At 57.8% G+C, this 15,497-nt stretch overlaps 1 long non-coding RNA gene across 3 annotated transcripts; it reads right to left on the bottom strand.

The window, feature by feature from the left end:
• Positions 1–1,195: 1,195 nt before the first annotated feature.
• Positions 1,196–13,858, bottom strand: LOC140844939 (uncharacterized). 3 transcript variants are annotated; one of them, XR_012123525.1, is made up of 3 exons: positions 13,550–13,858; positions 4,745–4,862; positions 1,196–1,961 (listed from the first exon to the last, which is right to left on the bottom strand). It is a non-coding gene; the product is annotated as an uncharacterized lncRNA (long non-coding RNA). The 3 variants fall into 3 exon arrangements; XR_012123523.1 differs by lacking the exon at positions 13,550–13,858 and adding an exon at positions 7,644–7,959; XR_012123524.1 differs by lacking the exon at positions 13,550–13,858 and adding an exon at positions 6,379–6,682.
• Between the last annotated feature and the right edge of the window lie 1,639 nt (positions 13,859–15,497).

Raw genomic sequence — 15,497 nt, 5'->3', positions numbered from 1 at the left:
GGCTGGGCCAGGATGGGGGTGGGAGCCCTCCCTTGCTGACAGGCACCAGTGGGTCAGGGGCTGCCCATCCTTGGCCCATGTCTGGGTCCCTCTGCAGACAAAGCCCCCAAACCTGGGCACCTTGAGGGCAGGGCAGGAAAGGGGGGTCCCTTGTGCCCCACCTGGAGCCAGCCCACCTGCGTCCCAGGTTGCTCAGGGGCTGATGCAGGTGGAGGGACAGGGTGCCAGGGCCAGCCAGCTTGGCACCCCCCTCCATCACTCTTCTGGGCCTCAGTTTCCCCATCTTTGCAGTGAACCAAAGGACCTCAGGGGACTCAGACACCCGTCCTGCTGTCGCAGGACCCACCTCAGGCTTCCACAGTGGATGGGCCACCCCAGGGAAGAAGGACAGAGGTGGCAGACAGAAATGGGGTCCTCCCGCCTCACAGCAGGCTGACCCCACAGCCCTGACCCTGGGGAGCGCCTCAGGTGGCCTGTGCCTGCCAAGGCTACACACTTGGCCCTTCTGCTCCTCACCCTTGAGGCCCCCACCTGCCTCTCTTCATCTCTGTATCCGGTCCAGAGAACACTTACCCAGTGAGGGAGTGGGGGGAAGGATGGGGAGGCGCAGCTCCTGTGTGCCCCCAGCCCAGGACCCTGGAGGTTGTTCCCGGCAGGATGTTCTCCCATTGGCGCAGATGCTGCCCAGTGTCTCGGGAAAAGGCATGGAGGGCTTAGGTGGGCCCCCAGGGTCCGGACTGGGGAGGGGCGAGGGTGTTCCCAGCAGGAGCACGGCCCTCCTGGTGGTGGGTTCGAGGCTGTCGGGGCGTGGGGCTTCCTTGCCTGTTGAGAGCCGCTCTGGCAGACACCTGGGGACGGGCCATCTGAACAGACTTCTCAGCATGCCGGGAAGGGCAGGGGGCGGGGCCCTGCCACACCATTAGGCCCTAACTAGAGCTGGACCCCAGAAGGACCAGTGTTTGCGCCGTACGGAGCCCCCCACCCACACACCCCACCCCAGCAGCCCCTGTCCTGAGCCCCTGTGGCTTGGCCAGGCCACAGGGAAGGCCAGCTTGCCCCAGCCCTCCTCCCCGACGTGGCCCTCTCCAGGCCCAGAGCAGGGTGCAGCCTCTCTCCTGTGAGGGCGGCTTTTTTGCTTCCCTCCCCTCCCACCTCCCCCACTGACTTTCCCACAGGCATTTTTGGGCATAAAAATAACTTCATTGGGAATGACAGTCACTGGACACCTTCTGAGCACCCAGCCCAAGGGGGCCTCAATCACAGGCCCCAGCCCAGGAGGGGCCTCTGAACATCAGGCCACCGGCAGCTGTATTTGGAGATTGTTTCTCCAACAAATGTACCCAGGCTGAGTTTATGTATAAGAAGCCTGTGTCTGGGGCGCCGAGTGCGGAGCTGACGCCGGAGCTTCTGGGGCCGGGATACCCTGTTCCCATATACACTTCGCAGCTGGCCTTAGCCAAGGAGGGGAGGAGACAGGGCAGTCCTGAGCAGGGGCCTGGGAGGACCGGCAGAGGCAGTGGCCGCCAGGAGGGCAGCGGGCAGGAGTGTCCCGGGGCCACTGAAACAAAGCACCACACACCAGGCGCCTTGAACCCAGAAATGTGCTCTCTCCCAGTTCTGAGGCTGGGTACCACAAATCCGGTGGGGCAGGGCCTCCCGCCCTCCAGGCTCCAGAGGAGGGTCCTTCTGGCCTCTTCCTTCTGCTTCCAGCTGCTTCCATCCTGCTGGCCCCAGGGTGGGTGGGGTGCCAGCCCTTGGTGACAGGTGCCCAGATGCTCCCCCACGGCCCAGGCCTGGGTCCCTCTGCAGACAAGGCTCCTGACCTTGGGCACCTTGAGGGCTGGGCAGGAGGGGCCGCCTTCAGTCTCTCTTCACGTGGCCTCTCTGCAGGTCTGTCTGTTGGATTTAAGGCCCACCTCAATCGAGAGGGTGTCGTCTCAAGATCCTTACCTTAATTTTATCTGTAAAAGATCACATCTTATATTGTTTCCAAATAAGGCCCCATTTACAGGTTCTGAGCATTAGAACATGGACATATCTTGGGGGTCCCCACTCAGCCCAGCACACCAGTGAACACAAGTGAGCCCTGGGGAGCCCTGAGACCTCAGAACCACTGTGATCTCAGAGAGAGCAGGGGGCCACCAGGGAACAGAGATCGGGGCCTGTCCAGGTGACCCTGTGGCACCTTGGCTGTGGGGACCGACCCCCTGGGCTCCAGCCCCCCACGGCACCCCACAGGACTCTGGCACCCTTGCTTCATTCCACCCTGGGGGGATCCCGGCCTCTTCCCCAGGAGCTGAGCTGAGTGAGCCAAGAGCCCTGGGTGGGAAGGCACCAGAGGCCAAGGATGGGTGGGCGCTGGGCCTCCCCCAGGAGCCCGTCCCAGGGAGGACAGGCCTGGGTCCTGCCAACTGAGCCCCTCCCAGCCCGGGACAGGATGGACAGTATGGTGGGCAGGCTGCCTCTGTGTCCAGCAGGACAGCGTGGCCACCTCAGGGGCTCTCTCTCCAGTCTGGGATCTCCCTAGACAAGGCCTCCATCGTCACTGTTAGCCCCACTTCAGAGAGGAGGACAAACTGTGACCCACCAGGGCCCAGCGTCCAGCCAGGACTGGACTGTGCTTCCTGCCTCCGAGCACAGGACTTTTCAACAGACCTGATGTGCCACAAAGCCCCTCCACTGGGCTCCCAGAACCACTCACAGAAGGACCCCAGACAGGAGAGGGGAGCAGGGGCTAGAACAGAGCGGAGGGGCTGGGCCATGGTCAAGGGGGTCCTCTCTGGCCACGCGCCCTCCTGGCATGACCCCAGCTTTCCTATGCCCCAAGTGGCCCTGGCAGGCAGAGAGGGGCTCAGTGCACCCCTCCACCCTCCACTGCTATCTCTGAAGCTGATTGGCCAGGCTGGAGGGAGAAGGGTGGCCACACGGGACACTGGGGGGTGCTTCTCCATGCCAGGAATGGTGGCAGAGATGCTGGGGACTAGGAGGGCTGCCTGGAAGTCCCCCCTGGGGCTCACCCACTGCACCCCTTGGGACGCCTCTCAGCTCCTGCCCTGAGACCCTCACGTCACCCCCAAAGCCCTGTGCCTCCTGTTTCTCCCTCCATGCTCACCTGCCTGGGGCCCCCGTCACCCCCTGGGAATCCAGCACCCTTCTCTGAGAGCCCGGGCTCCCTGGGACCTCCATACCCCCATCCTGATGTGAGCTCTTCATGGGCAGAAAGGGACCCTGGGGGCCCAGCACGGGCAGACCAGCCCTGGGGACCACCCCCTTTACTAGGCATGTCCTCCTGGCCAGGAGGAGGCGCCTGGGTCCCTGGACGCAGCACGGGACAGGCTCACTAGAGCGGAAGGACAGATGGGGCCCAAGTCACCAGATCAAGTCCTCAAAACCCAGAGGTCCAGATGGGGGAACAGCATCTAGACCCCAGGGAGCAGCAGTGACATGAGACTCTTGCTGTGGCCAAGAGACAGAGAGAAACAGGGCCGAGATGCGAGCAAGCCAAAGTTAGGGTTCAGGTGGGGAGTCAGGGGTGGGCAGCCCTGTGATGCTACACCCATTCATCTGTAAATTCTTGGGGCTCCCTAGAGCAGTGCCTTCATAGCTGAAATTGAGGATGGGCAGGAGTGTGCCGGAGGCGGAGGAGAGAGCCTGGACCCACTCTGAAGTCCCAGCTGTGGGGGGTGCGGAGCCTACAGGCAGCCCCCCATCAGGCCCTGACCTCTTTGATTCCAGCCCCCTGCGCATCTCCCATGTGTGCCTGTCCCACTGCTAATATGGGCATATGCCTGGCCCAGTAAAAGTTCAGGGCATTAACATCAGATTGGGTGTGGGATGGGTGGAAACAAGAGAAAGGCCTCAGAGGTGGGCGCGAGCCTGGGGCAGCCTCCAGGTGCCTGGGCGGCGGGGCCGGGCCCACACAGGCTCTGCGGGGCTGTGCTGACCAAGGGTCCTCCGCAGGGGGCCGGGACGGCAGCCTGGCTGGGTCTGGGCTCCTGCTCAGGTCTCCTAGGCTTCTGCACCTGTCTCCAGCTCTCCAAAGGAAAGGGGTGGAGCTCAGCAAGAGGCCAACACCTGGGCGGCTCCCCAGCCCCCTCAGGGCAACCGGCACTCTGCCAGTCCACCCCCACCCCACCCCCGATAGACATCAGCATCTGGAATTCCGTGGGCTGGCAGAGCGCTGGGTTGTCTGCAGGCCCGGGAGGCGTGGACCGCCTGTTTCACACCTGGTTCCACACCGGGTCCCCACTGCAGAGCAAGTTCCACCCTATCTCCAACCTTCTTCCCTCACTGGGACTGGGGACCCCACCCAGCCTCCTGGAGGAAGGACAAGATCACAATGGGCAGAAAGTCCCCAGCTTGTGCCTGGCACCTAGTGGGTGCTCAGCAAATGCTGGCGCTTCTGACCCCTCCTCTGTCTTCTTTGGTGGCCAACAGCCTGCTCTGCCTCTGTGTGCCCCAGTTTCCCCATGTGCACCGCCAGGGAAGCTGGACCAAAAATCTCCAAGTCCTTCTGGGGCAGCAAAAGCCTGTGGGTCAATGTTCGTAAGTGGCTGAATTTTCTGTGAGACCCTGTGGGGAACGGCCAGGTCAGCCTCTAGCAAAGCAGGGCACATTGGGCAGGAAGAAACAGGATGTGAGGGCCAGGCACACGCAGAGGGATTCCGAGTGCTTGCTTTCCTTGACTTCACACAAACGGACCTGGAAAACCTGGGCAAGATGAGCGATTGCAACTAAAACTTACTCTGGGTGAATTAAGAAACCTCACCCTCCAGTGATCAGCGCCCAGCTACCATCCTTGCTACCACGCCCAGGTGCTGCCAGACCGTCAGGGAAGACGTCCTCCCACAGCTGTCAAACTCCTTCAGTGCATAGGAGAGAAGAGAAGAGAAGTTTCCAGCTTTATTTTATGAAAACTGCATAATGTTAGTACCAAACCCAACTAAAATTGCACTAAAAAATCTAAAAACTGCAAACAAATTTCACTTTTGAAAATCAATACAAGAATCCTAGGGCACCGTTAGCTGGCCAAACACAGCGGTCCACAGAAAGATGAAGGCTCCCCTCTCTCCTTCTCGGGCCCTGGGGGGACTCCCGCTGCGTGCCCTGCACCCGTTTCTCCACCCCAGGCAGGGCTGGGAGAGACAGGAGGGTGGGCCGGGGTCTAGGCGCCACCATCCCACTCCCGCGGGCAGCCTAGCCCTCAGCCACAGAGCCTGCCAGGCGCCTCTGTCCATGTTCCCCCGCTCCCCTGCACCTCACCCTTCATTCCTAGGGCTCCTACGGCCCTCATTATGTCCCTAATCTCCACCCACAATGCTGTAAATGGTCCTTTTGCTAAATCTCCTTGCATAACCTCATTTGAGCACACCGTCTGTCTGCTCTGTGCACTCTGAATGATACTACACTTCATCTCTCAATAGCTCAAAGGAAAAAAAACAAATATTCATCTCCACTGATGCCCAAAAGGCATTTGACAAAATTCAACAAAATTCTTGATTTAGAACAATCATGATAAAATATGACAAGAGAAATACTTCCACAACTCGATAAAATAGTTATCGTAACTCCAAACCAACATCTTATATAATGTGAAAATTCTAGAAGAATATCTGTTAAAGTTCGGCAATAGGCAAATGGTGTCTAATACCTAAGATCGTTCTGGAGGTATGACCAGTGCAATTAAACAAGAGAAAGAAATACAGTTATAATTGCTGGAAAAGAAGAGATGAAATTATCATTATTTGCAGATGATTATATTAAATACCTGAAAAACTGAAAGGTTTCAATGAAAAAATTCCGTAGGAGGCTAGAAGCCACCAGCCCGTGGACACCCTGCAAAACCCTCCATACATGCAAACATGAACCTACCAGGCGATATATGAAAGGAAAAACCCTCTGTAGGATTGTTATAAAAAATTATCAAATATTTGGAAATCAATAAGAAATGTGCCAGAGTCATGGTAAGATAACTTTCAGGTGCAACTGTGGTACACAGCAGTAGAGGTGAACAAACCGAAAGGCCTTACCTATTTTATATAAAGACTTAACATCATAAAGACATCAGTTCTCCTTAAAGCCATAAACATAATGACATTGCACTTTAAAAAGTAACAGAACTTACTATTTAATTAAACAAAATAATTCTAAGGTTCATGTAGAACACCTAAGCAAACAAAAACAGCCAGGAAAATTCTGAAAAGGAACAAGTTTGTTTCAATAAGGATTAGGTCTGATCATATATAACAGAGACCCACGTTCAGAAACTTAAAGAGCGGAGTGTTTTCTTGTCAAAGAAGCCCTGAGTGAGGCAGGCAGCCCAAGGCTGTGGGGGCCACAAGGTGTCCAGGCCTCAGGATCCTTCCATCTCTGCCCCACCTTCCTGTTGTGTGGTTTCCTTTCCAAGTTTGCCCAGTGGCCCAAGATGGCTGCTAGAGTTCCACCGGTTATCTTCACATTCCGGGCAGCTGGAAGGAGCAGGAAAGGAGAAGCATTCTTGCTTTCCTTTACAGGGGACATCTTAGAGGCACCATACCTCACTTCTACTTCCCTGTCACTGGCCAGAACCTAACCCCAGAGCTACACACACCCTCTCTGCAATGAAGCTGGAAAATCCAGATTCCTAGTACTTTGTGGCATCAAGTAAAATCATACTACAAAGAAGGAAGGGAGAAGGTCATTGATGTTGGGGTGGGCTCCTATGGTCTCTGCCAAAGTGAGAAATGCTGACTAGCCCACCAGGTATTAAAACACATTGTAAAGCTACAATAATTAGTGTGATACTATTACAAGAACAAGCAGTTAGATTAATGGAACAGAATAGAATTCAGAAACAGACTCAAACATGTAAGGGAATTTAGCATGTGACAAAGATGGAATTTCAAATCAGTGACAAAAGATGGATCATTCAAAGAACCCATCCATACCTGAGAAGCCTGGTAAATGAACCATCTGGGAAGAATAAACTTGGATTTATATATCACACTTCATGCCAAAATGAATTACAGGGGTCAGATTTCAAGGAAAAAATAAAACCACAAAGGCAAGAAAAAAAATAGAAGAAGGTTCTTTATAAACTTGAGGCAAGACCTTCTAAAGCATGATATAAAATACAAAAACCAAACACCAATGATTTTTTTATAAATTCAAATACATAAAATAACATTTTTTGCATAGCAAAAAAACACCTGAAGCAAAGTCAAGGTCTGCTGTTGGGGAATTTGGGGAAAACATTTGCAGACTATATGACACAGAGGGCTCATTTCTCTCATATATAAAGAGCACCAACAAATCAATGAAAAGTTTGACAGTCCATAAGAGGAGAACAGCTTATATGAAAAGCAAATAGCTCATGAACATATGCAAAGTTGCTCAGCCTCACACTTAATGAAGGAAATGCAATTAAAATGACACATATCCGTGCTTACCTGTCAGATCAACAGTGCCTTTGATTACACACATCGGACTTGCATGCATTACTGTAAATGGTTATAACATCCTCAGAGGGCAACCTGGCCAAATTTCTCACAATTACAATCAACACACTTTGACCCACTGATTCAACTTCTAGTAAGACATCCTGTCCATGGCTGGGTCATTGCAGCATGATTTCAAAGTAACCAAAAAGAAATCTAAACGCTCACTGGTGGACTGTGTAAGCCACACAGCAGAATCCTTCAAGCTTTCAGGTTTGATGGGGGGCCACTGTTATGCTGATGCGCAGCAGCGTAGAGCGGCTCCTGATTGGGAGAGAGAACAGAGAGAGCAGACAGGGAGCTGTGCCCTCCCCCTGCCTGAAGAGCCTGTCTAGGGAAGGACGGCAGGAGGACACAGCAGCCTGTTGCCTTCCGGATGGAGCTGCGAGCTGGGACAGGACTGCTGGGAAGCCTTCCTCAGGACACTCCTTGGACCCTTGCTGGGTTCTGAACTACATGACTGTCTTCTCATTCGACACACAAGTACAGAGGGGAGGGAGGTAATAGCAGTTGGGGTGCAGGCGAATGACTCAGGGACTGGGGTTCCCCCAAAGCCAAGCCCCCAGCCCAGGCCTGGTTGCAGACTCCAGGTGTGTGGGGCAGAGTGGAGAAGTCTGCTCTGGTTGTTCATTTATTCATGAACATCGCCGTGCAGGCCCCAGGGCTCAGCCCTGACCACTAAGGCCCTGCCCTGCCCTCTCAAACTCAGCTCTTGGCAGGGCAGAGAGGGTGACGTTGTGGGTAGTGACAATCCTGTGTGACAAGGGCCGTGCTGTGGAAGGTCGGACCCAGAGGAGGGGCGCCCACCAGGCTGGGATCCCTGACAGAGGGAAGGGGATGTGCAACGACAGGGCAGGAGTCTCCCCTCCACCCACAGGAAGGTCCCCTGGCAGGGGAGGGAGGGGGCTGGACATTCAGCCCAGCAATGGTGGGGTCAGGGGCAACCCCTCCTTCTGGGCTGGCGTGGGGAGTGGGGACAGGTCCAGGGGCTCACTTTCGTGGGAGTCCTGGCCTGGGTTCATCAGCATCTCATTTGCATGGCCATTCATTCTCTCCCTGCATTCCCAGCCACCCCAGAGCCCCTTTCTGGCCTGGAGAAAGGGACCAGACCAGGCCCCCCTGCCAGTGGCCCACCACACTGCCCCTCCCCAGAGGGAAGGACAATGAGGGTGAGGACGAGGTGGAGGAGGGGTCTGGCTGGCTGGCCAGGCTGGTGGGCACCACTGTGTGTGAGGCCCTGAGTGTTTGCACAGCAACTGCCTCAGCTGCTGAGTGGAGCACAGGCCTCCCCCAAGAATGCTGCCTGGGCCCGCAGCGCCCGTGCTCTCCGGGACTTGGCCAGCCCAGCACATCCTTGCCAGTCTTCTGGGTCTTCCTGTCATTCACACCCATCAGGGCGGACGATGGAAAGGGCTGAGACTGGGCAGGTTTAGGCACCAGCGGGAGTAGCCAAGAGCTGCCAGGCACAGGGGCACAGGTTGTGCACTGCACAATACCAGGGCACATGGTTCACCTGGGCAACCACAATTACCTCAACCCTACAGGCTCTCCATTGACCTCAGGGGTCTCAGAGGCTAAATGGGACAGAAGACCCCTGCCTGGAGAGGGTGCCTATCAGCCCAGGGTTTGAAGGAGCATGCAGGAGATGGGGCAGAAGGGAGGGAGGAAGGAAGGAAGGAAATCTAAGGCTGGGAGAGGGGAGAGGCCTCTTGTCTGACAGGCTGTGGGCCACGCAGGAGTGTGAGGGGCTGTGGGGGCCGTGTGGGGTCCCAACACTGTGCTGGGGTCCATGTTGCAGACCCTGGGACGACGGCCTGCAGCTTGGAAGTTGCTCCTGTCTGTGAAAATGCGGGGAGGAGGTGGTTTAGGGATGGTACCTGCCTCGCAGGGTGATGGAGGTGAGCAGACTGATGACTATCAAAGACCAGCCTGTCTGGTTGGCATCGTTCCTGAGGCTGGGTCTGAGCTGTGCCCTCGGGACCTGTGGCCCGCCAGCAGGGAGAGAGAAGGCAAACGCCCCACCTTGCCTGGCCATCACTTGCGTCCTGCTTGAGCGCTGAGAGGACAGTGGTGAGAGCGCGGCCGTGTGGCCCTGGGCTGGCCCTCGTCGCTGGGCAACCAAAGCATTTGCGGGAAGATCCCAGAGCTCACTGGAGCCAGGAGGTGGGGAGGTGCTGAGAGGCCAATGGGCCAATTTTCCAGGAAAAACGGCTGAGGGGCAGTGGTGCACCTCCTGGGGAGGAGATCCCCGGGGCTCTCCAAGGGAGGAGTTTCTGCCTTCCCCGGGGGGCAAAGGGAAAGCACCCCTCACATCCCGGGCTCCTCTGGGCAAAAGGGGGCCAAGACCTGCACGTGAGACCCCCGTCCTGGCTCTGCACCTTTGTGTGGCCACGGGGACTTCAGGGAGTCAGGTGAAGGCTCAGACACCCCCAGGGAAACCGCTGGAAGCCCAAAGTTGTGCATGAAACTTGGGGTGCCCTCGGAACCAGGGGTCTGGATCCCATCCCACCTCTGCCTTTTCTTCACGGTGGGACTCGGTCCCCCATCTTCAAACAACCTACCTCACAGGGTTGTTCCATCATGCATTCGAAGAAACAAGAACGGTGCCCGCTGTGAGCAGGTGGGTGGGCAGCACCCCAAAGTGAGGGGCTGAGGCCATTAGACAATGGTGCCGGCTGCTCCCCCAGCCCCACCTTGCGGGGCATCCCCAGCTGGGGCCTGTGCTCACTTGGACCCACTCAGGGACCTGGGTCCTTGGGCCCACCCACCCCCTCCCCTAGGGGGCCCAAGTCTCACCCCAGGGTCAGCACGCAGTTTGGCTGCAGGACTGTCACCCCTCCCCACTTCAGGCACAGACAACTCCCACCTCCTCCATTAGTGAGCAGACACACCCTCCACGGGGGGTGCCCACAGTGGCCTGGGGTCCCCCAGAGGGCTGCCCCGCCCTGCCCACACCTCACACTTACTCCCAGGGGCAGGGACGCCCTCCTTCTCCCCAGTTATTGTGGCCTGAGCTCCAGGCCTCTCACTGGGCAGAGATGCTGAACCCAGTCCACATCCACATTAAGACCCCCATGGGCTCTGGGGGCAGGGGCGAGAGTGCAGACCCCACAGCCGGCCTCTCTGGGAGGGGACCCCTCACTCCACGCACCCTAAAGGCCTGGGGCTCAGAAACCACTCTCGCGGGAAGACAGATCCCAGGGAGGGGGTTGGCCTAGCTGTGAGAAGGGGCCCTCACCTGCGGCCCCCTTGCCCCAGCCCAGCCGCAGCCCTCATACAGGCTGTGGGAGATGGGGGGATGCTCCCAGGACCCAGCTGCATCTGCTGACCCAGAGACAGACCCTGGCATCCCAAGCCCTGGGGGCCCCGTGGAGGACCTGGGAATCTGGGGTAGAGGTCTAGCCTGTAAATCCTGGTTTTGTCAGATGGTCCCCACCATGGACCTCGAACCGGAGCAGAATGCGGCAGGGACCCAAAGCACTGCTTTCCTACCGCCCAGAACTGCGTGTCCTCCCCACGTGTGAATGTCCCTTGGCCTCAGCTAAGACACCACCGCATCTGCTTTTCCACTTCCCATTGCAAAATAAGCATTTCCCACATTGCTGGAACTTTCCAGACATGACTTCTAAGAACTGCACATTATCCAGTTAGACAGAAGTGCAATGGCTTTCCTAGCTGGCCTCCCATGCGTTCAGGTGGTGTCCAGCCCTCTCGGGTGTGAATCACGCAACAGAGCTGCCTCCGAGCAGCCCTCCTGGGTTTGCCTCTTGCTGCACTGATGTTAGAATGAATCTGGGGTCCATCTGGGATGGAGACGGGACCCTGTGCTGAGCCACCTCTTGGAGCTGGGACCTGCCTATGGGACCATCCCCTCCCATTCTGCCTCCCAGAGGGCTTGCCGGATCGCGGTCCACGGGCGTGCGCTGCTCAGCTCACCCAGCCTCAAGTAATTCTCTCACAAAACACCAAGGGTCACGTTTCCACGGGAGGTGACCCAGAAGGCACCCGGCACGCACCAGGGCCTGGGTGAGCTGAGAGGGTCCTGGGGCTTCTTCCCTGGGCTCCACCAGTGCCGACACTGTCACTGGAGAGAGAGAGCGTGGTTCAGGGTCAGGCCACCCAACCTGGAGGCAGAGACCTGCAACTGATTCCCAGTGTGGCCTCAGGCTGGCCCCTTCCCCACTGGGCCTCAGTTTCCCCAGCACAGCTCCAGGCGGGAGCCTGGGCAGGCCTAGTGCAGACATACAGCACATGACCGGGGCCTGCCAGGTATCAGTGGAGGGGTGAGGGGGGCAGGGCCCATACCACGGGGCCAGGCCACAGAGGAACTCAGGAGCTAGCCAGGAGCTTGGGCTTCTTCGGGGATGCCAGGGTGCCGCTGAGCAGACCAACCAACCCCAGCCCTTGCAGGGTCTCTCTCTGAAATTCACATGTGAAGGGGCCTTTACTGGCAAGATTTCTAGCCTGGGAGCTGGCTCAGCAATGCGGGGGTGGACACAGACATTAAGAAGTCATCATTTCCTGCCCAGTTTAAACATTTTATGAAACCCTTTGACTCAGCCCTTTCCTTTCTGTTGGGCCTCCAGCCCCCCATGGATTTTCCTGTTTATTGCACCCCAGACGCTGGCCTTGACCTGGCTTCACTGGGGCTAGTTCCTGAAAGGACTGTCGGATTCCATTTTCAGCCTCAAGCCCCAGGTCCTAGGCAGCCAGGCTGGTTGGGCACAGTCTGCACCCCACAGCCAGGCCCGATGCTGGGCCGCACTTCTCCCTCCCTGGAAGCCAGCCAGCAATGCCACTTAACCGACCCCCCTGCAGGAAGCTGTCCCCAAGCCCCCAGAAGTGGAGGAGGGACCCCTCTGTGGTCTCAGAGCCCCTGGTCTCCTCCTGCCAAGGACCTGGCCCCTGAGCTACAGTGGCTCTCCACCTGCTCACAGCCTGCCAGGCGCCACAACCCCTAAAAGCCAGAGCCCAGTGCCAGGGCCCTGTATGGGGCTCGGTTCTGAGTGTGTTCATAAATGCTCTCCAGTTGTGAATCTAAACCAGGGGTCTCAGAGCCCAGAACCCTAGCAGAGCCCAACCCTATTCTCATCAACAAATTTCCAAACTGTCAGTTTGGCTTGGAAACTTACCTTCCAAACACCAAGAAGAGCCCAGACTGTGGGCAGTGCTGATTAGGGGCCGCTCAGTGTCTCAGGGGTCAGGGTGCTGCAGGGAAGGCTTCCATGCAACAGTATAAACAAAACACAAAGTGCCCACCTTTCTGTGTGAATTACCAAATGCCCACTGCAGCTCTGGGCTGCTGCTTCCCAAGGTGGCCTGTGGTGGGCAGTGCACGTGGCCCAGCTGGGAGAGTCGAACCTCCTCACCGTTCACACGGCACCTCACCCTGTGCTGCCTTTATCAGTCTTGGCCAGCCCCCTGGGGTGGGTGGGGTAGGAAAAAATAGTCACATTTTCCAGACAAGAAAGGTAAGTCTCAGAAAGGTGAGGTGACTTGTTCACAGTCACAAAGCGGGTCAGCGTCAGAATGAGGCCTTGAACCCAGGCCTTCTCCTGTCAGCGAGGGAGGGCACAGTCCCAGGGCAGCAGTTCCGGTCCTGAGAGTCTGGCCTTCCAGGGGCAGGGCAGGAGGCTGGGTCAGGGGCCGAGGGACCCCCTGTGGAAAGCTGGCTGAAGGCCCCAGTGCCAGGCAAAGCTGTGGCCCAGGAGCAGTGCACTCTTTACAGGTGAGGCCTCCAGGTGATGCCCCACCTTCTCCGCCCTCCATCTGCAGCGGCCTGTTTCATGGTGACCTGAATCAGCTCCCCTTTGACACCATGTCTTAACCTCCAGCCGGGGGTCCCACCTGCTGGGCTCATGCTGTGGGCAGGGTCTAAGCACCCGTTTGTCACCATCCCCCCAGCTCTCTGTGGAGGTGTCATAGCCCCACTTTGCAGATGGGAAGGTCAGTGCAGGAGCCCCGGGCCTGACCAAGGAGCAGTGAGGGATGTGGGGACGCACCAGTCAGGGGGGAGCCTAGCTCTATGGCTCCCAGCTCTTCACCTGGATCTTAAGACACAGAAACAGACTCACCCGGCAAGGGCCAGGCTGGCTGTGCTGGTTCCTGGCCAGCTCCCAGGCTGGGTGGTGTCCATGGGGCCTCGAGAGGACACACTGCAGCCCAGCTCCTGCCAAGGCAGATGAGAACTCTCTACTAAGAGTAAACAGAAACCGGCCTGGTTGTAGTGCCTCTGGGCAGCTGATTCCCACTGCAAGGCTCTGAGGCCCCCAAGCTCTCGGGTGCGGAAACACCTGCTTGGCCCTGGGATGGAGGTGGAGGGCACAGCCCAGTGTGTGGGGGAACACCGGGATCAGGCTGCTTCCCTCGTGGAGCCGACGCCCTCCCCTCCATAGGCTGCCTGGACAGATGGCCCCCCAGGCCAGGTTGAGAAAGTGGGCATGGGGACAGTGGAGGGTCTACAGGTGGGAGGAGGGTGCCCATCGCGGGGCCTGGGTGGGAAGGGCTCCAGCACCCAGGTGGCTGATGGTGCAGCCCCCAGCTGGGCTGCGGCAATCTGGAAAGGAACTGGGTGCATTCAGCCTCTGCTGTGGGCCAAAGGGTCTGCTCCAAGCCCTGAGGTCGCTGGCCACAGGCGCTTTCTCAGGCTGCCTTGGCAGCTGCATAGAGACCAGTGAGGACAGTGGGCGGGCCTCTCAGAGGGGATGCTGGCTGCCGTTTGGCAGCCAGGCCTCCCAGCCCTGGCCAGTCAGCAGGACAGCTTAGGAAGCCCTGATTGCTCACCCACACACCAGCCCGACAGGCAGGCGGCAGCGTGCCCCGGCCAGGGAGCTTCTGGAAGGGTCTGAGGAGAGAGGCAGGCCTGGGCTCTTGTCCTGGCTCTGCCTCCAACTCTCTGTGCTGCCCTGAATGCTGTCCTTCCCCTTCAGGCCTCAGTGTCCCAGTGGTGTTGCAGGCGGCCTCCAACAGGACCTCTGTGGGTGAAAGGACAAGACGAACGTTTAGCGGCTTTCTAAGCAGTAAAACCCTGGAAGGATAAACAGGGTTATGAATAACAGTTTCAGGCACAGCTGGATCCAGGAGCTCTACTGTTACCATCTGGACTTTGTTTCTGTCTATCTCTGGGCTCGTTGGGCTCCACTCCCCACCTGTGGCAAAGATAGCTTGTGTTTCCCCCGCTCAACAACTCTGGACGCAGATGGGCTCTGCACAAGGCCTAGACCCCTACTGTGGCCAGCCTGGGCTGCATGTCCACCCCCAGACTCAGAAGTCCTGACACGTGGGCAGGTGACTGGGGGAGCAGCAGGTGCCCGAACCACAGCTGTCCACTGACAGTGCCGACCACAGCCGAACCCAGAGGCATGGGCATCCACTGGGCCCGTCCTCCCCCTTTTCAGATCCCAGAAGGGGGTCCATGCAACAACTGCGGAGGCCAAGGCTCGGGGCAAGAGGGTCACCCGCCTAAGGTTGCCCGGCTTGCTGAACTGCAGCTGCAAGATACGCATCGGGGACCTGATGCAACACTCGAGAGGGGACCCCAAGCTCTCCCTCGGACTTTGGGGGCAGTTCTGGAACCTGCTGGACTCAAAGGCAGCTGTCGCCTGGTCAAACGGCCTGCCCACCCTGGGCCCCTCCTATTTGAGGCTGACATTGGAGGTGAAGCATCCTGACAGGGCCCTTTTTAGGGATGTGGAAGAACGGAAATCCACGGGACAAAGCAGCCTGTCCACCAAGGACCCAGGTCCTACTTGGGGGCAAATAACATTTATACTCGAAACAAATGTAAACTCGGTTTTCAAAATAAGGCCACACACACGCACTGCAACAGGGACCGTTAAGGGGTGTGTGGTTGATGCAGCCACAGTGGCTCCGACCTGCAGGGATGCCCGACTTCCTCTGCTCCTGGGCACCCCCAGGTGCCCCAGGCAAAGCTCTCCGGAGCCTTCTCCCTCGGCTCCTCGGTTGCCAGGCTGCCCAGGAGACACAAGAATAGAAGGCCTGAGGTCCGGGGAAGGGTAGGAG

The sequence above is a fragment of the Manis javanica genome, chromosome 2, assembly GCF_040802235.1.
Source record: "Manis javanica isolate MJ-LG chromosome 2, MJ_LKY, whole genome shotgun sequence".
Classification (NCBI taxonomy): Eukaryota; Metazoa; Chordata; class Mammalia; order Pholidota; family Manidae; genus Manis; species Manis javanica.
This window is presented reverse-complemented; position numbering and strand designations above follow the sequence as displayed.